At 36.1% G+C, this 15179-nt stretch overlaps 1 long non-coding RNA gene across 3 annotated transcripts in view; it reads left to right on the top strand.

The window, feature by feature from the left end:
* Positions 1-15179, top strand: part of LOC105485448 (uncharacterized) — a 242888-nt gene that overhangs the window by 171570 nt on the left and 56139 nt on the right. For 2 of the 3 annotated variants that reach the window (XR_011610524.1, XR_989583.3), the window contains one exon: positions 507-13974. This is a non-coding gene — a long non-coding RNA (uncharacterized lncRNA). Of the gene's footprint in view, positions 1-506; positions 13975-15179 lie in introns of those variants that run through there. The other variant, XR_011610527.1, reaches the window with a different exon arrangement.

Genomic DNA, 15179 nt, shown 5'->3' with positions numbered 1-15179 from the left:
TAAGTATTAAGACATACTAATAGCAAATAACTAAGATGAAGTACAGTAGTTAAAAAGATATGAAAAAAATCAACAGAGCATCAGTGACCTCTGGAATAATATCAAGTGATATGACACACATGTAATTAAAGTCCTAAGATGGGGGAGTGGGAGTATGACAGAAAAAATATTTGAAAAAATAATGGCTTCGAATTTTCTAAATTTAAGGAAAACTATAAACGTACATAAATTGTATTTCTATTGCTGCTGTAACAAATCACCACAAGTTCGTGGTTTAAGACAATAAAAATATATATCTAACAATTCCAGAGGTCAGGAATCCACTAAAGGTCTCATTGGGTTAAAATTAAGGTGCAGGCTCAGCTGTGTTGCTTTCTGAAAGCTCCAGAGAAGAATTAATTTTCTTGTCTTTTCTAGATGCCAGAAGCTTCCTGCATTGCAGTGGCTGGCTGAGTCTTTCTCACATAGCATCACTCTAACACTGACTCTCTTGTTTCCTTCTTTAGCTTACGAGGACCGTTGTGATTACATCAGACCCACTTGAATAATCCAGAGTAGTCTCCTCATCTCAAGGTCATCTGATTAGCAGGTTAAATTCTATCTGCCTCCTTAATTCCTCTCTGCTGTTATATAACATATTCACATGTCCTGTGGATGAAAATGGACATATTAGGGGAACACTATTCTGCCTACAAACTACATATCCAAGAAGTTGGATGAACCTATCTAAGAGTACATAAAGACAACCATATCAATGCACATTATATAACAATTATTGAAAATCTGTGGTGAAAAAATATTAAAAGCAGCTAGAGAAGAAAATACACCTTATGTTCAGAAAAACAAAAATATACGTAAGAGCATGCTTTTTAACAGAAACTCTGCAAACCAGAAGATTATGGAAAGACTTTATATCTAAAGATATAGAAAGGTTAAAAATAAAAGAATAGAAGAAGGCATACCCTGCAAACTCTAATCACAAAAGCTAGAGTGGCTACATTAATATCAGACGAAGTGTACTTCAGAACAAAGAATATTACCAGGGATAAAAGGAGACACTTCATAAAGTTAAAGGGTTATCATCAATTCTTCAAAAGGACATAAAGTTTTAAATGTGTAGTAGCATAATAACAGACCTTTAAAATACATGAAGCAAAAACTGATCAAACTGAAAGGACAATCAATAAATACACACGTATAGTTGGAGATGTCAACACTTTCAATAATTAACAGAATAAGTAAATGAAAAATCAATAAAGATATAGAGTAACTAAATAGTACTATTACCCAATTTGACCTAATTGACATTTGTAGACCACTTTATCAACTACAGCAAAATACACCTTCATTTTAGTTGCCTTGAGAACGTTCGGTAAGGCAGACCATGCATTAGCCAATAAAACAAGTCTTAGTAATTTTAAGGGGGTTGAAATTATGGAGGGTTGGATTTTAAAAGGGTTGGTGGCTTGTAAGACTACCTCAAAATTACAGTAGAAATGCAGAACAATATGTGGAAAGTACCAATATTTAGAATTTAAACAATAAGTCCCTAATAACCCAGAGGTCAAGGAAAAAACGCATGGGAAATTAGAAAATAGTTTGGACTCAGTGAAAATATAAACATATCATATCAAAATTTCTGGGATATGAAGCAGTGCCAAAGGGAATGTTATCAAGTTATATTCTTAGAAAAGTGGAAGGTTCTCAATAACTTAGCATTCACATTAAGAAAGTAGAAAAAGAAGAGTAAATGGATGAAATGATCAAATTATGTAAAAATACTTAATTTTAACACCATATATAAACATACACATACATATAGGTGTGTGTATATATACACATATATGTGTGTGTGTATATATAATATATATATATTTTTTACAAAAACTGACAGAAGAAGAAATAATGAATCTTAATAGTCCTATCATGCTTAGAGACATTAGCCTTGTAATTTCAAACCTCTTCACAAAAAAATACCATGCAAAGATGGCTTCACAAGTGAATTCTGCCATGTAGTTTTACAATCTCTTCTGGAGAAGAGAAAAACAATAAATGTCTCCTAACTCATTCTACAATCCAGGTTTAATCTTGATTTGAAAACTTGACAAGGACATTCAATAAATAAATAATACAGCCTAATCTCACTTGTAAGTATAGATGCAAAATAGCAAACACAATTATCAAAATATATCCAGCAATAGGTATACTGAGTGGTACACCACCGCCAAATTGCATTTATCCAGGAATGAAAAGTTGTCTTAGTATTTAAAAGTCAGTCTGTATAATTAATCACATTAACAGAAGAAAGAAGAAGCTTTTATCTGAATAGATGCAGAAAAATAATTTCAAAAAATTTAATGCCTAATCATGCTAAAAGTACATTTGGGAAATTAAGAATATGATGGATCTAGGAAATAATATACAACTAACATCATAAGAGGAAAAACATTGACATCTTTTCAACTGGGATAATGAAGATACATAAAGTGGTCAACTTTCACAATTCCTATTCAACACTTTAACAATGGTAGCGTGTGCAGTGAGGCAAGAGAAAAAAATAAAAGCACAGTAGTCTTCTTTTATTGTGTTTTTGCTTTCCACAGTTTCAGTTGCTCACAGTCAACTGTGGTCCAAAAATACTAAAAGGAAAATTCCAGAAATACATGATCAATAAATTTTAAATTGGGCACCATTCTTAGTAGGGTGATAAGATCTCACGTTGTCCTTCTCTGTTCAGCCATTAATATGAATCATTTATTTGTCCTGAGTATCCATGCTGTGTATACCACCTGTCTGTTAGTCATCAACATCCTGTGCTGCTGATATCCAGCCATCAATATCATAATGGCTCAATGATCCAGGATCACCTGAATCAGATGATCCTCTTTTTAACATAACATCAGAAGGTCAATAATAGTGTAACACTGTATCACATTTCTATGTCATTCCTCTCACTTTATCTCATCACAGAGGCATTTTGTCATCTCATGTCATCACAATAAAAGTGAATATGGTACAATAAGATATTTTGAGGAGGGGAGAGAAAGAGACTACAGTCACATAACTTTTATTGCAGTGTATTTTTCTAATTGTTTTAATTTTATTATTAGTTATTGTTAATCTCATATTGTGCCTAATTTATAAATCAAACTTTATCATAGGTATGTATGTATGTATAGGGAAAACAGTAGATACAGGGTTTAGTATTAACTACAGTTTCTGGCACCCATTTGGGACCTTGAAACGTATGCCCCACAGATAAGCAGGAACTACTGCATTAAGGATTTTGAAGGAAAAAATAAAATGGTCATTATTTGCTGATGATGTGCTTGTATATGTAGAAAATCTGAAAGAGTTAAAGATAAAATATTAGCATCAATGAATTAGTCTAGCAAGTTTTCTGGACACAGATTCAATATCCAAAAACTAACAATATTTCTCTACACAAGGAATAAACAATTCCAAAATGAAACACAGAAAGATAGCATTTATAATACACCAAATATTCAATTCATAAAAATAATTCTAAGAGAAAAGATACACAGTATTTATAGAAAAATCTATAAAATATTATTGAGAGAAATTAAAGAAGACCTAAACAAATAAAGTGATATGTAATTTTTATGCATGAGAAGACTATGTTGAAGTAATTGTAGTTATTTACTGATCTATAAATGCCAGGCAATCTCAAATGATATTCCACTTATTATCTATTTAACAGAAAATACATTAATTTTAACATTTATTTGGAAATGCAAATGGTCAAAAATAGCCAAAGCGTTCTTAATAAAACAAGATAGAAGAATTTATTCTACTATTTATCAGAAATTTTTTGAATCTATAGTAACAAACAATTTGATATTCTCTGAAGAATATAAAACAGACTAGTGGACATAATTTTCAAGATCTAGAAACAGACTTGCACAATATTAAACTCTTGATTTATAAAAATCTAGTTCATCTGAGCAATGCCAAAAGGAAAGTCTTCAAAAATGGTCTAGGGTCAATTGGATATTTATAAAGAAAAACTTGGCCCTTTCTTTGTAGCATATGTAAAAATTATGTTCAGGTAGATTATAGATATATGAATGATGAAATAATAAAGCTACAAGGGGGATTTATTAATCTTTTGAGTCCCAGAATAGGAGTCCCCTTCATAATAATTTCTTGTTTTATAATGCTGTGTATTTTATTTTATTCACTTAATTATTCTGAAAAGTGCTCATACTCTTCCTCAGATTCTCAATAGGATCTGTTGAAAAAAATTTTCAGGAATTTCTATAAACCAATATAAGAATATAGTCAAGCTGTTGGAGGTAGGGGACACTTTCTTAAATAGAACTCAAAAAGCAGAAACCATTAAATACAAACTAATTAATGGACTATATTAAAATTAGGAACTCTTTAATCAAAAGGCACCATTAAGAGAGTGAAAATGCAAGCCACAGATTGGCATACGTAACTATAAGAAATTGTTATTTAGGATATATAACTTATTCATTTAAATTAATAAGAAAAATGACATACCGATAGAAAATTGGGCAATAATTTGACCAGACATTTTACATAAGATCCAAATTCATTAACTGTCAGGGAAATACATGTTGAAACAAAAATGAGGTACTAGTACAAATGCTCAAATATTATTGATGGTAGAGTGAATGATTACAACTGGCTTTGAAAACTATTATTGTCTATCAAGTTCAACATGTGCATACCTTACAACTAGCACAGGTTCACCAATAGACGTGTATAATAATGTTTATAATAACAATATTTGAATCACGAGGCAAAATGACCAATTAGAAGCAGCTGCATTCCATGGCACTCACAGAGAGGAAGGAAATGGGGAGAGTGAATTCAGCACCTTCAACTGAAATATCTAGGTTCTCGCATTGGGACTGATTAGGCAAACAGCTTGAACCACGGAAACAAAGAAAAGTGGGGTGGCGGGGTGATGGCCCACTCGGGAGCAGTATAGAACCAAAGGAACTCCCACCCCTAGGCAAGGGAAGTGGTGAGTGGTTGTGTGACCTCACCACGTAACATCACCACATAACAGACTTGATGGAGCTGAAAGACACAACAGGAGAACTTCACAATGCAATCACAAGTATCAATAGCAGAATAGACCAAGAGAAGCATGCTTCTCCCACAAATCTTTGCAACCTGCAGATCAGAAGATCCCCTTGTGAGCCCATGCCATGAGGGCCTTAGGTTCAATATAACCCAAGAACTGTGTAGAGCTGTGTGGAGGCTCAGCAGAGCAGCTGCTTGGGCACACACGGAGACACAAGAGTTTTACATATTCTGGCCCCAGGATCCCTGGCAAGGCAGAAAATCCATCTGTACATATCCCTAGGAAGAGAGCTGAATCCAGGGAGCCAAGCAGCAGGCTCCACTTCCATGGCCCCTCACAAGTTAAGACCCACTGGCTTGTAATCCCAGGCAGTCAATGGCAGCAGGTTGGAATCTGCCTGAGATAGGACTGAGATCCCAGAGGGAGAGGTGGCCACCATATCTGTGGTTCAGTAGACTCAGCCATTCCAGCCTGCTGATTGTGGAGAAAACAGATTGTTCAGACAAGGAATGTCCTCCCCGATAATACACCACAGCTGCCTTGCCAGATCATGGCCAGACTGCTTATTTAAGCAGGACCCTGACACATTCCTCCTCACTGGGTGGGACCTTGGTTTTATAGATATAGCTCTGATCTCAACCTGGGACAGAGCTACCATGGGGAGGGGCAGCTGCCATCTCTGCAGCTACATAGACTCAGCCATTCCAGCCTGCTGACTATGGAGAATACAGGTGGTCTGGATGAAGAAGGGTCCCCTTGGTGCAGCATACCTGCTCCAGCAAGAAGCAGCCAGATTGATTCTTTGGGTGGGTCTCTGATCCTGTTCCTCCTGACTGGATGAGACCTTCCAGCAGGGGTCCCCAACCACCTCCTACAGGTGCATGCAGACTGGCAACAGGTCAATGCCCTCCTGGGATGGAGCTTCCAGAGGAAGAGACTAGCTGGCATATTTGCTGTTTCCCGACCTTCACTGGTGATACCTCCAGGTACATGAGAAGCTGAGGCAACTGGGGTCTGGAGCAGACCCCAGAAACTGCAGCAACCCTATGGTAAAGTGACACATTAAAAGAAGAACAAACAAAAAACAACAACAACAAAAGACTCCACAAATACCCCATTCAGAGGTACCTCAAAGATCAAAGGTAGATAAGCCCACAAAGATGAGAAAGATTCAATGCAAACATGCTGAAAACTCAAGAAACCAGATTGCCTCTTCTTTTCCCAATGACTGCATCTCCTCCAGCAAAAACTGGGCTGAGGTTGAGATGGCTGAATTGACAGAAATAGGTTTCAGAAGGTGGGTAATCACAAAGTTCACTGAGCTGAAGGAAAAATGTTGTAACCCAATGCAAAGAAACTAAGAATCATTGTAAAACAACAAAGGAGCTGATAGCCAGAATAGCCAGGTTAGAGAGGAACATAAAGACCTGATGGAGCTGAAAGATACAACATGAGAACTTCACAATGCAATCACAAGTATCAATAGCAGAATAGGCCAAGCAGAGGAAAGACTCTCAGAGCTGGAAGACTGTCTATCCGAAATAAGACTAGTACACAAGAATAGAGAAAAACGAAATGAATGAAACCTCCAAGAAAGATGAGATAATGTAAAAAGACTGAACCTATGGGTGATTGGGGTATCTGAAAAAGATGGGGAGAAAGGAACCAAGTTGGAAAACATACTTCAGGATATAATCCAGGAGAACTTCTCCAACCTAGCATTGCAGGCCAACATTTAAATTCAGGAAATCCAGAGAACCCCAGTAAAATACTCCATGAGAAGATCAACATCAAGACACATAATCATCACATTTTCAAAGGTTGAAATGAAAGAAAAAATGTTAAGGGCAGCCAGAGAGAAAGACCAGGTCACCTACAAAGGGAAACTCATCAGACTAACAGTGGACATCTCAGTGGAAACCGTACAAGCCAGAAAAGATTGGGGGCCAATATTCAACATCCTTAAAGAAAAGAATTTCAAACCCAGAATTTCATAACCGGCCAAACTAAGCTTCATAAGTGGAGAAGTAAGATTCTTTTAAGACAAGCAAATGCTAAGGGACTTTATCACCACCAGGCCTGCCTTGTAAGAGCTCCTGAAGGAAGCACTAACTATGGAAAGGAAACACCATTAGCAGCCACTACAAAAACAAACGGAACCACACATACCAGTGACGTTATGAAGCAACCACATAAACAAGTCTGAAAAATAGCCAGCTAGCATCATAATGACAGAATCAAATTCACACATAACAATACTGACCTTGAATGTAAATGGACTAAGTGCCCCAGTTAAAAGGCACATAATGGCAAACTGGATATAGAGCCAAGACCCACAAGTATGCTGTCTTCAAGAGATCCATCTCATGAGCAAAGACATGCATAGGCTCAAAATAAAGGAATGGAGGAAAATTTACCAAGCAAATGGAAAACAGAAAAAAGCGGAGATTGCCATCCTGCTTTCTGACTTTAAACCAACAAAGATTAAAAAAGACAAAGAAGGACATTTCATAATGAGAAAGGGTTCAGTTCAACAAGAAGACTTAACTATCCTCTATATATATATGTGCCTATTACAGGAGAATCCAGATTCATAAAGCAAGTTCTTAAAGATCTACAGAGAGACTTAGACCTCCACATAATAATAGTCAGAGATTTTTAACACCACACTGACATTGAGACAGAAAATTAACAAAGATATTCAGGACATAAACTGAGCTCTGGATCAAGTGGGCCTGATAGATATCTACAGAACTCTCCACTCAAAAACAACAGAATACACATTCTTCTTATCACCACACAACACTTACTCTAAAATTGATCACATAATTGGAAGTAAAATACTCCTCAGCAAATGCAAAAGAACTGAAATCATAACAGTCTCTCAGACCACAGCACAACAAAATTAGAACTCAAGATTAAGAAAATCACTCAAAGTCACACAACTACATGGAAATTGAACAATCCACTCTTGAATGACTCCTGTGTAAATAATGAAATTAAGGCAGAAATCAAGAAGTTCTTTGAAACTAAAGAAAACAAAAAGACAACATACTAGAATCTCTGGAATGCAGCTAAGGAAGTGTTAAGAGGTAAACTTATAGCACTCAATACCCACATCAAAAAGCTAGAAAGATCTCAAAGATCTCAAGTTAACAAACTAACATCTTAACTTAAAAAACTGGAGAACTAAGAGCAAACAAACCCCAAAGCTAGCAGAAGACAAAAAATAAGCAATATCAGAGCCAAACTGAAGGAGATAGAGAGACTAAAAACCCTTCAAAAAATCAATCCATTCAGTAGGTGGTTTTTCAAAAAAATAATAAAATAGATAGATGCTAGCTTTATTAATAAAGAAGAAAAGAGAGAATATCAAATAGACACAGTAAAAAAGGATAAAGCAGGTATCACCACTTACCCCATGGAAATACAATCATCAGACAATACCATAAATACTTCTATGCACATAAACTAGAAAACCTAGGAGAAATGGATAAATTCTTGGACACATACACCCTCCCAAGACTGAGTCAGGAAGAAAATGAATCCCTGAATAGACCAATAACAAGTTCTGAAGTTGAAGCAGTAATAAATAGCCTACCAATCAGAAAAAGCCAAGGACCAGACAGATTCACAGCTAAACTCTACCAGAGGTACAGAGAAGAGCTGGTACCATTTCTACTAAAACTATTCCAAAAAATTGAAAAGGAGGAATTCTTCCCTAAGTCATTCTATGAGGCCAGCATCATCCTGATACCAAAACCTGACAGAGATACAACAAAAACTTCAGGCCCATATCCTTGATGAACATCAGTGCAGAAATCTTCATTATAACACTGGCAAACTGAATCCAGCGCACATCAAAAAGCTTATCCTCCGTGATAAGTTGGCTTCATCCCTGGTATTCAAGGTTGGTTCAACATGTGCAAATCAATAACTATGATTCATCACATAAACTGTACTAAAGACAAAAACCACATGATTATTACAATAGATGCAGAAAAGACTTTTGATAAAATTCAACATCTTTCATGTTAAAAACTCAATAAACTAAGTATTAAAGGAAAATATCTCAAAATAATAAGAGGCATCTATTACAAATTCACAGTCAATATCATATTGAATGGGCAAAAGCTGGAAGCATTCCGCTTGAAAACCAGCAGAAGACAAGAATGCCCTCTCTCACCACTCTTATTAAACATGGTATTTAAAGTTCTGGTCATGGCAATCAGACAAGAGAATGAAATAAAGGTGTACAAATAGAAAGAGAGGAATTCAAATTATCTGTTGCAGATGACATGATCCTGTATTTAGATAGCCCCATCATCTCAGCCCAAAAGCTTCTTAAACTGATAAGCAACTTCAGCAAAGTCTCAGGACATAAAATCAATGTGCAAAAAACACAAGCATTCCTATACACCAACAATTGACAAGCAGATAGCCAAATCATTAATGAACTGCTATTTAGAATTGTTACAAAGAGAATAAAATAACTAGGAACACAGCTAACAAAGGAAGTGAAGTACCTCTTTAAGGAGCACTACAAACTACTGCTCAAAGAAATCAGAGAGGACGCAAATAAATAAAAAAACACTCCATGCTCAAGGATAGAAGAATCCAAATTGTAAAAATGGCCATACTGCCCAAAGTAATTTATAGATTAAATGCTATTCCCATTAAATTACAATTTACATTCTTCACAAAAATAGAAAACACTACTTTAAAATTCATATGGAACAACAAAGGAGCCCATATAGCCAAGACAATGCTAAGTAAAAAGAGCAAAGCTGGAGGCATCACGCTCCCTGACTTCAAACTATACTACAATGCTACAGTAACCAAAACAGCATTGTACTGGTACAAAAACAGACACACAGACCAATGGAGTGAAATAGAGAACTCTTCTAAGACTGTACACATGCCACCAACTGATCTTTGACAAATCCAACAAAAACAAGCAATGAGGAAAAGACTCCCTATTTAATAAATGGTACTGCGAGTGCTGGCTAGTCATATGCAGAAAAGTGAAAGTGGACCCTTTCTTACACCATATACAAATAATTATCTCAAGATTGATTAAAGACTTAAGTGTAAAACCCCAAACTATAAAAACTCTAGAAGAAAATCTAGGGAATACCATTCAGGACATAGGCATGGGCCAAGATTCCATGATAAAAATGCCAAAAGCAATCACAACAAAAGCCAAAATTGACAAATGGGATCTAATTAAACTAAAAAGCCCCTGCACAGCAAAAGAAACTATCGTCAGAGTGACCATAGAACCTACAGATTGGGATAATACTTTTTCAATCAATCCACCTGACAAGGGTCTAATATGCAGAGTCTTCAAGGAACTTAAACACATTTACAAGCAAAAGACAACCACTTTAAAAAGTGGGCAAAGGATATGAACAGACCCTTCGCAAAAGAAGACATACATGCAGCCAACAAATATACGAAAAAAAGCTCAACATCACTGATCAATAGAGAAATGCAAATCAAAACCACAGTGAGATACCATTTCATGCTGGTTAGAATGGCAATTATTAAAAAGTACAAAAACAGGAGGAGTACAGTGGTTCACGCCTGTAATCCCAGCAATTTGGGAAGCCGAGGCAGGTGGATCACTTGAGGTCAGGAGTTTAAGACCAGCCTGACCAACATGGTAAAACTCTGTCTCTATTAAAAGTACAAATAAATTAGCTGGGCATGGTGGTGCATGTCTGCAGTCCCAGCTACTGGGGAGGCTGAGACAGGAGAATTGCTTGAACCATGGAGGTGGAGGTTGCAGTGAGCTGATACCATGCTACTGTAGTTGCAGTGAGCTGATACCACGCTACTGTACTCCAGCCTGGGAGACTGAGAGAGACTCGTCTCAAAAAAAAAAAAAAAAAAAAAAAAAAAAAAAAAAAAAATTCAAAAACAACAGATGCCATCAAGGTTGAAGAGAAAAAGGAACACTTTTATGCCGTTAGTGGGAGTGGAAATTAGTTCAACCATTGTGAAAGAGAGTGTTGTGATTCCTTAGAGATCTAGAGGCAGAAATACCATTTGACCCAGCAATCCCATTCCTGGGTATATACTCAAAGGAATATAAATCATTCTATTATAAAGATACATGCACACCTATGTTCATTGCAGCACTATTCACAATAGCAAAGACAGGGAATCAACCAAAATGACCATCAATGATAGACTGGATAAAGAAAATGTGGTACACATACACCATGGAATACAATGCAGCCATAAAAAGGAATGAGATGATGTCCCTTAGACATGGATAAAGTTGGAAGCCGTTATCCTCAGCAAACTAATGCAGGAACAGTAAACCAAAAACCACATGCTCTCACTTATAAGTGGGAGCTGAATGAAGAGAACACATGGACATATGGAGGGGAATGAAACACATTGGGCACCTGTGGGGGCTGAGGGAAGGGAGTGCATCAGGAAGAATAGCTAATGGATGCTGGGCTTAATCCCAGGTTATGGGATGATCTGTGCAGCAAACCACCATGGCACATGTTTACCTATTTAACATCCTGCACACCCTGTGCATGTACCCATAAACTAAAAATAAAAGTTGAAAAAAATTCAAAAAGGGAAAGGTCAACCAAGAGGGCTGCAGAACATGGGATCCTTTTATTTTTATATATAATGTGCAAATTATTGTGTATAATTTATGGTCCTAGTTTTCACATCGGGAAGGATCATGAAAAATGTGCTGTTTTCATTTTCAACCTGACAGTTTTTAGGCTTGAATGCTTCCAAGTCAAATGTTTACCTTTGTTCTTGTATGTACTAGCGAACAGGGTATCAAACACTTTGTAGCTGTTGGTGCTGAAAAAAAAAAATACTCATCCCAAAATCGAAACATCTATCAATGATCAAATGGATAAAGTGAATTAAATTTAAATGTGAATGAAGGAACTGCCATATACACCTGGATGAATATCACAAATACATTGAGGGAAACCAGCCAGACACAAAGTAATACATAATATATAATCCCACTTACAAAACATTTTAAAATAGATAAAGCTAAAGCTAAACTACAGTTTTTATAGTCAGGATAATGGTTACCTTTGAGGAGGTGGGAGTGGCTAGGGAGGGAGTACCAGCAGCACTTTTGGGATCCTGGCAATGATTCATTTCTTAATTTGATGGTAGTTACATAGGTTTCCTCACTTTGGCTTAATTCAGTGAGCCACACCCTTAAGTTTGTGTACTTCCTATATATGCATCATAATTTAATTAAAATGTTTTTAAAAGTGCTAAGAAACTGACTGGAAATTTTGTGCATAAAAATAGAGTTTGTCAATCAGTAAGCTTTACTGCAGGTGAGTATTCAGTGCGTAGCTGTTTAAATGGGGAAACCCAAGATGTCAGCAATTCAAAGAACCTGTTTTAGGAGGAAATTAATGAGAATAAATTTACAATAGAACTATTTCCAAAAGCCACAGGTACATTAGACAGGTGTGGTGGGTTCTACAATTGGCATGATATGGGAGAGTGGAGGCTTAGTAAATACAAACATTCACCTTGCTCCATGGTGAGTGAAGGGGTCAGGATTTATAAAAGAGACCCAAAAGGAAGGTAGAAAATACAGCACTATACATCAGAACTGCCCTGGAGGAATTCTGGGGAGATGTGAGGAAATACATGAAAAGAGTCTCAGTTTAAAATACTCATGGATTACTTTCTAAAAAACATACAATTTCTATAAAAGGCATATCAATGTGGCCCTAATCTGCTCCTGAGTATTCATAACATTGAAAATTTTAAACAAATAGAAAAGTGTATTCTAAAACTTGCTTTTACCTAAAAATATATATATTTTACGTTTTTCCTACATAAATACATGCCTCAATGATTTGGGGTGATACATGACTTTCATTTTCATTTTTTTTTTTTTTTCTGAGAGGGAGTCTTGCTCTGTTGCCCAGGCTGGAGTACAGTGGTGTGATCTTGGCTCACTGTAACTTCTGCCTCCCTGGTCCAAGCAATTCTCCTGCCTCAGCCTCCTGAGAAGCTGGGATTAGAGACATACGCCACCATGCCCGGCTAATTTTTGTATTCTTAGTAGAGATGGGGTTTCACCATGTTGGCCAGGCTGGTCTCGAACTCCTGAACTCGTGATCTGCCCACTTCTGCCTCCCAAAGTGCTGGGATTACAGGCATGAGCCACTGTGCCCGGCCCAGGCATATAATTTTTAATTGCATCGGACTATTTTAATTCTTTTAAATAATCTGTTAACAGATATTTCACTCATTTATTCATGTGCTTATTTCTTCATTCATGTAAAAACACTTCCCCAATTTAAGAATAGATCTGAGTGAGTGGAAAATAGTTTAAATAACCACTGTTATTTTACACATGTACACAGCTATTGTGGATAAGCCAGCAATGTTAATAATCAGGAATGTTAATAATGTGAAGCCAAGCAATGACTTAGAATTAAGAAAAATATTGTATTTCAAACGAGAGACTCACTCTGTGGGTCACACTCCTGTGGGATGGTCTGCAGTGAAAAAACTTCCCCTTGTGGTATGACAGGAGTGTGGGAAGTAAAAGTCTACGGTAGTAAGGGAAGTATAGCCTTTCCAATTTTCACCTTTTCACACATACTTGAGAATTCTAAGCAGCAGTTCTACAAGGGGTAGACTGCTCCCATTAAAAAAAAAGAAAAGAAAAAACCCCACCCAAATTAAGATCTACCGTATGATCAGTAGTGCTGCACATTACTGTGTGCTCTTTTTTTGTCTATTTTGACCCCTGGAAATAATGCCCTTCCTTGATTTTACATTTATTACTCCTTTATCTTCAAAAAATATTTTTGTCATGTGTTTTTTAAACAGTGTATCATTTATACTATCTTGCTTTCGAAATTTATAAAATTGATAAGAAAGGATACATTGTATGAAGTTTTCTGGAGCTTAGTTTTTAAATACTATTTTTTTTTTCTGAGATTCTTCTATGTTGTTACATGTCGCTATAGTTTATTATACAAAACTACATTGTGTACAGGTATCATAATTTATTTATGCCTTCTCCTGTTGATGAATGTTTGTGTTGTTTCTATTTTCCATTTAATAAACACTAATGCTATGAATATATATATATATATATGTATGTATGTATGTATGTATGTATGTATTTTGATGAACATGTGAAAGAGTTTCTCTATGGTGTATTCCTAGGGATTTGGGATGGGTGGCCAGCTGTGAAATGAACAAATGGTCACTCTGCGAGCAGGAAGGAGTCTCAGCAAATACAAAGATAGAACTGTTTGATGAAAATTTCAAGGTCAGAGTGAATATTTTCCCGTTTCTCAGAGGTATTAGAATCTGGCGATACTGAAAAAGGCAAGGAGCTAATATGATGGGTTGTGTCACTATGGAAAACAGTATGGCAGTTTCAAAAAGTTAAACATGGAATTACCATATGATCCAGCAATTCCACTACTGGGTATCTACTCAGAAGAATTAAAATCAGGGAATTAAATATATATTTGTACACCAACATTCATAGTAGCATATTCATAATGGCCAAAAGATGAAAACCACCCAAAGGTCCATCAATGAATGAGCGGATAAGCAAAATGTGATATATACACACAATAAAATATTATTCAATCTTGAAAAAGGAAGGAAATTCTGAAACATGCTACAACATGGAAAAATCTCAAAGACATGCTAAGTGAAACAAGACAGAAACAAAAGGACAGATGCTGTATGAATCCACTCATATGAGGTGACTAGAGTAGTTACATTTGTGGAGTTGGAGAATAGAATGGTAATTGCCAGGGCCTGAAAAGACGAGGGCAGGGGGAGTTGTTTTTTAATTGGTACAGAGTTTCAGTTTGTGAAAATGAAAATGTTCTGGAGGGAGATGGCGCTGATGATTGCACAACAATGTAAGTATACTTAATGTTGCTGAGCTATACACCAAAAGACTGGGTTAAATGGTAAATTTTATTTATATTTTAGCACAATAAGATGAGTTGCATAACACTAAAATAACTCTAACTTATAACTGTATTTATAAAATCAGCAGTAATTTCTATTTTTGTTGTTCTTCTCCACTGTTCAAATGTAATTA

Source organism: Macaca nemestrina, chromosome 1 (genome assembly GCF_043159975.1).
Source record: "Macaca nemestrina isolate mMacNem1 chromosome 1, mMacNem.hap1, whole genome shotgun sequence".
NCBI classification, from domain to species: Eukaryota; Metazoa; Chordata; class Mammalia; order Primates; family Cercopithecidae; genus Macaca; species Macaca nemestrina.
The sequence above is the reverse complement of the archived record's forward strand: the minus strand, read 5'-3'. Positions and strand labels throughout refer to the sequence as shown.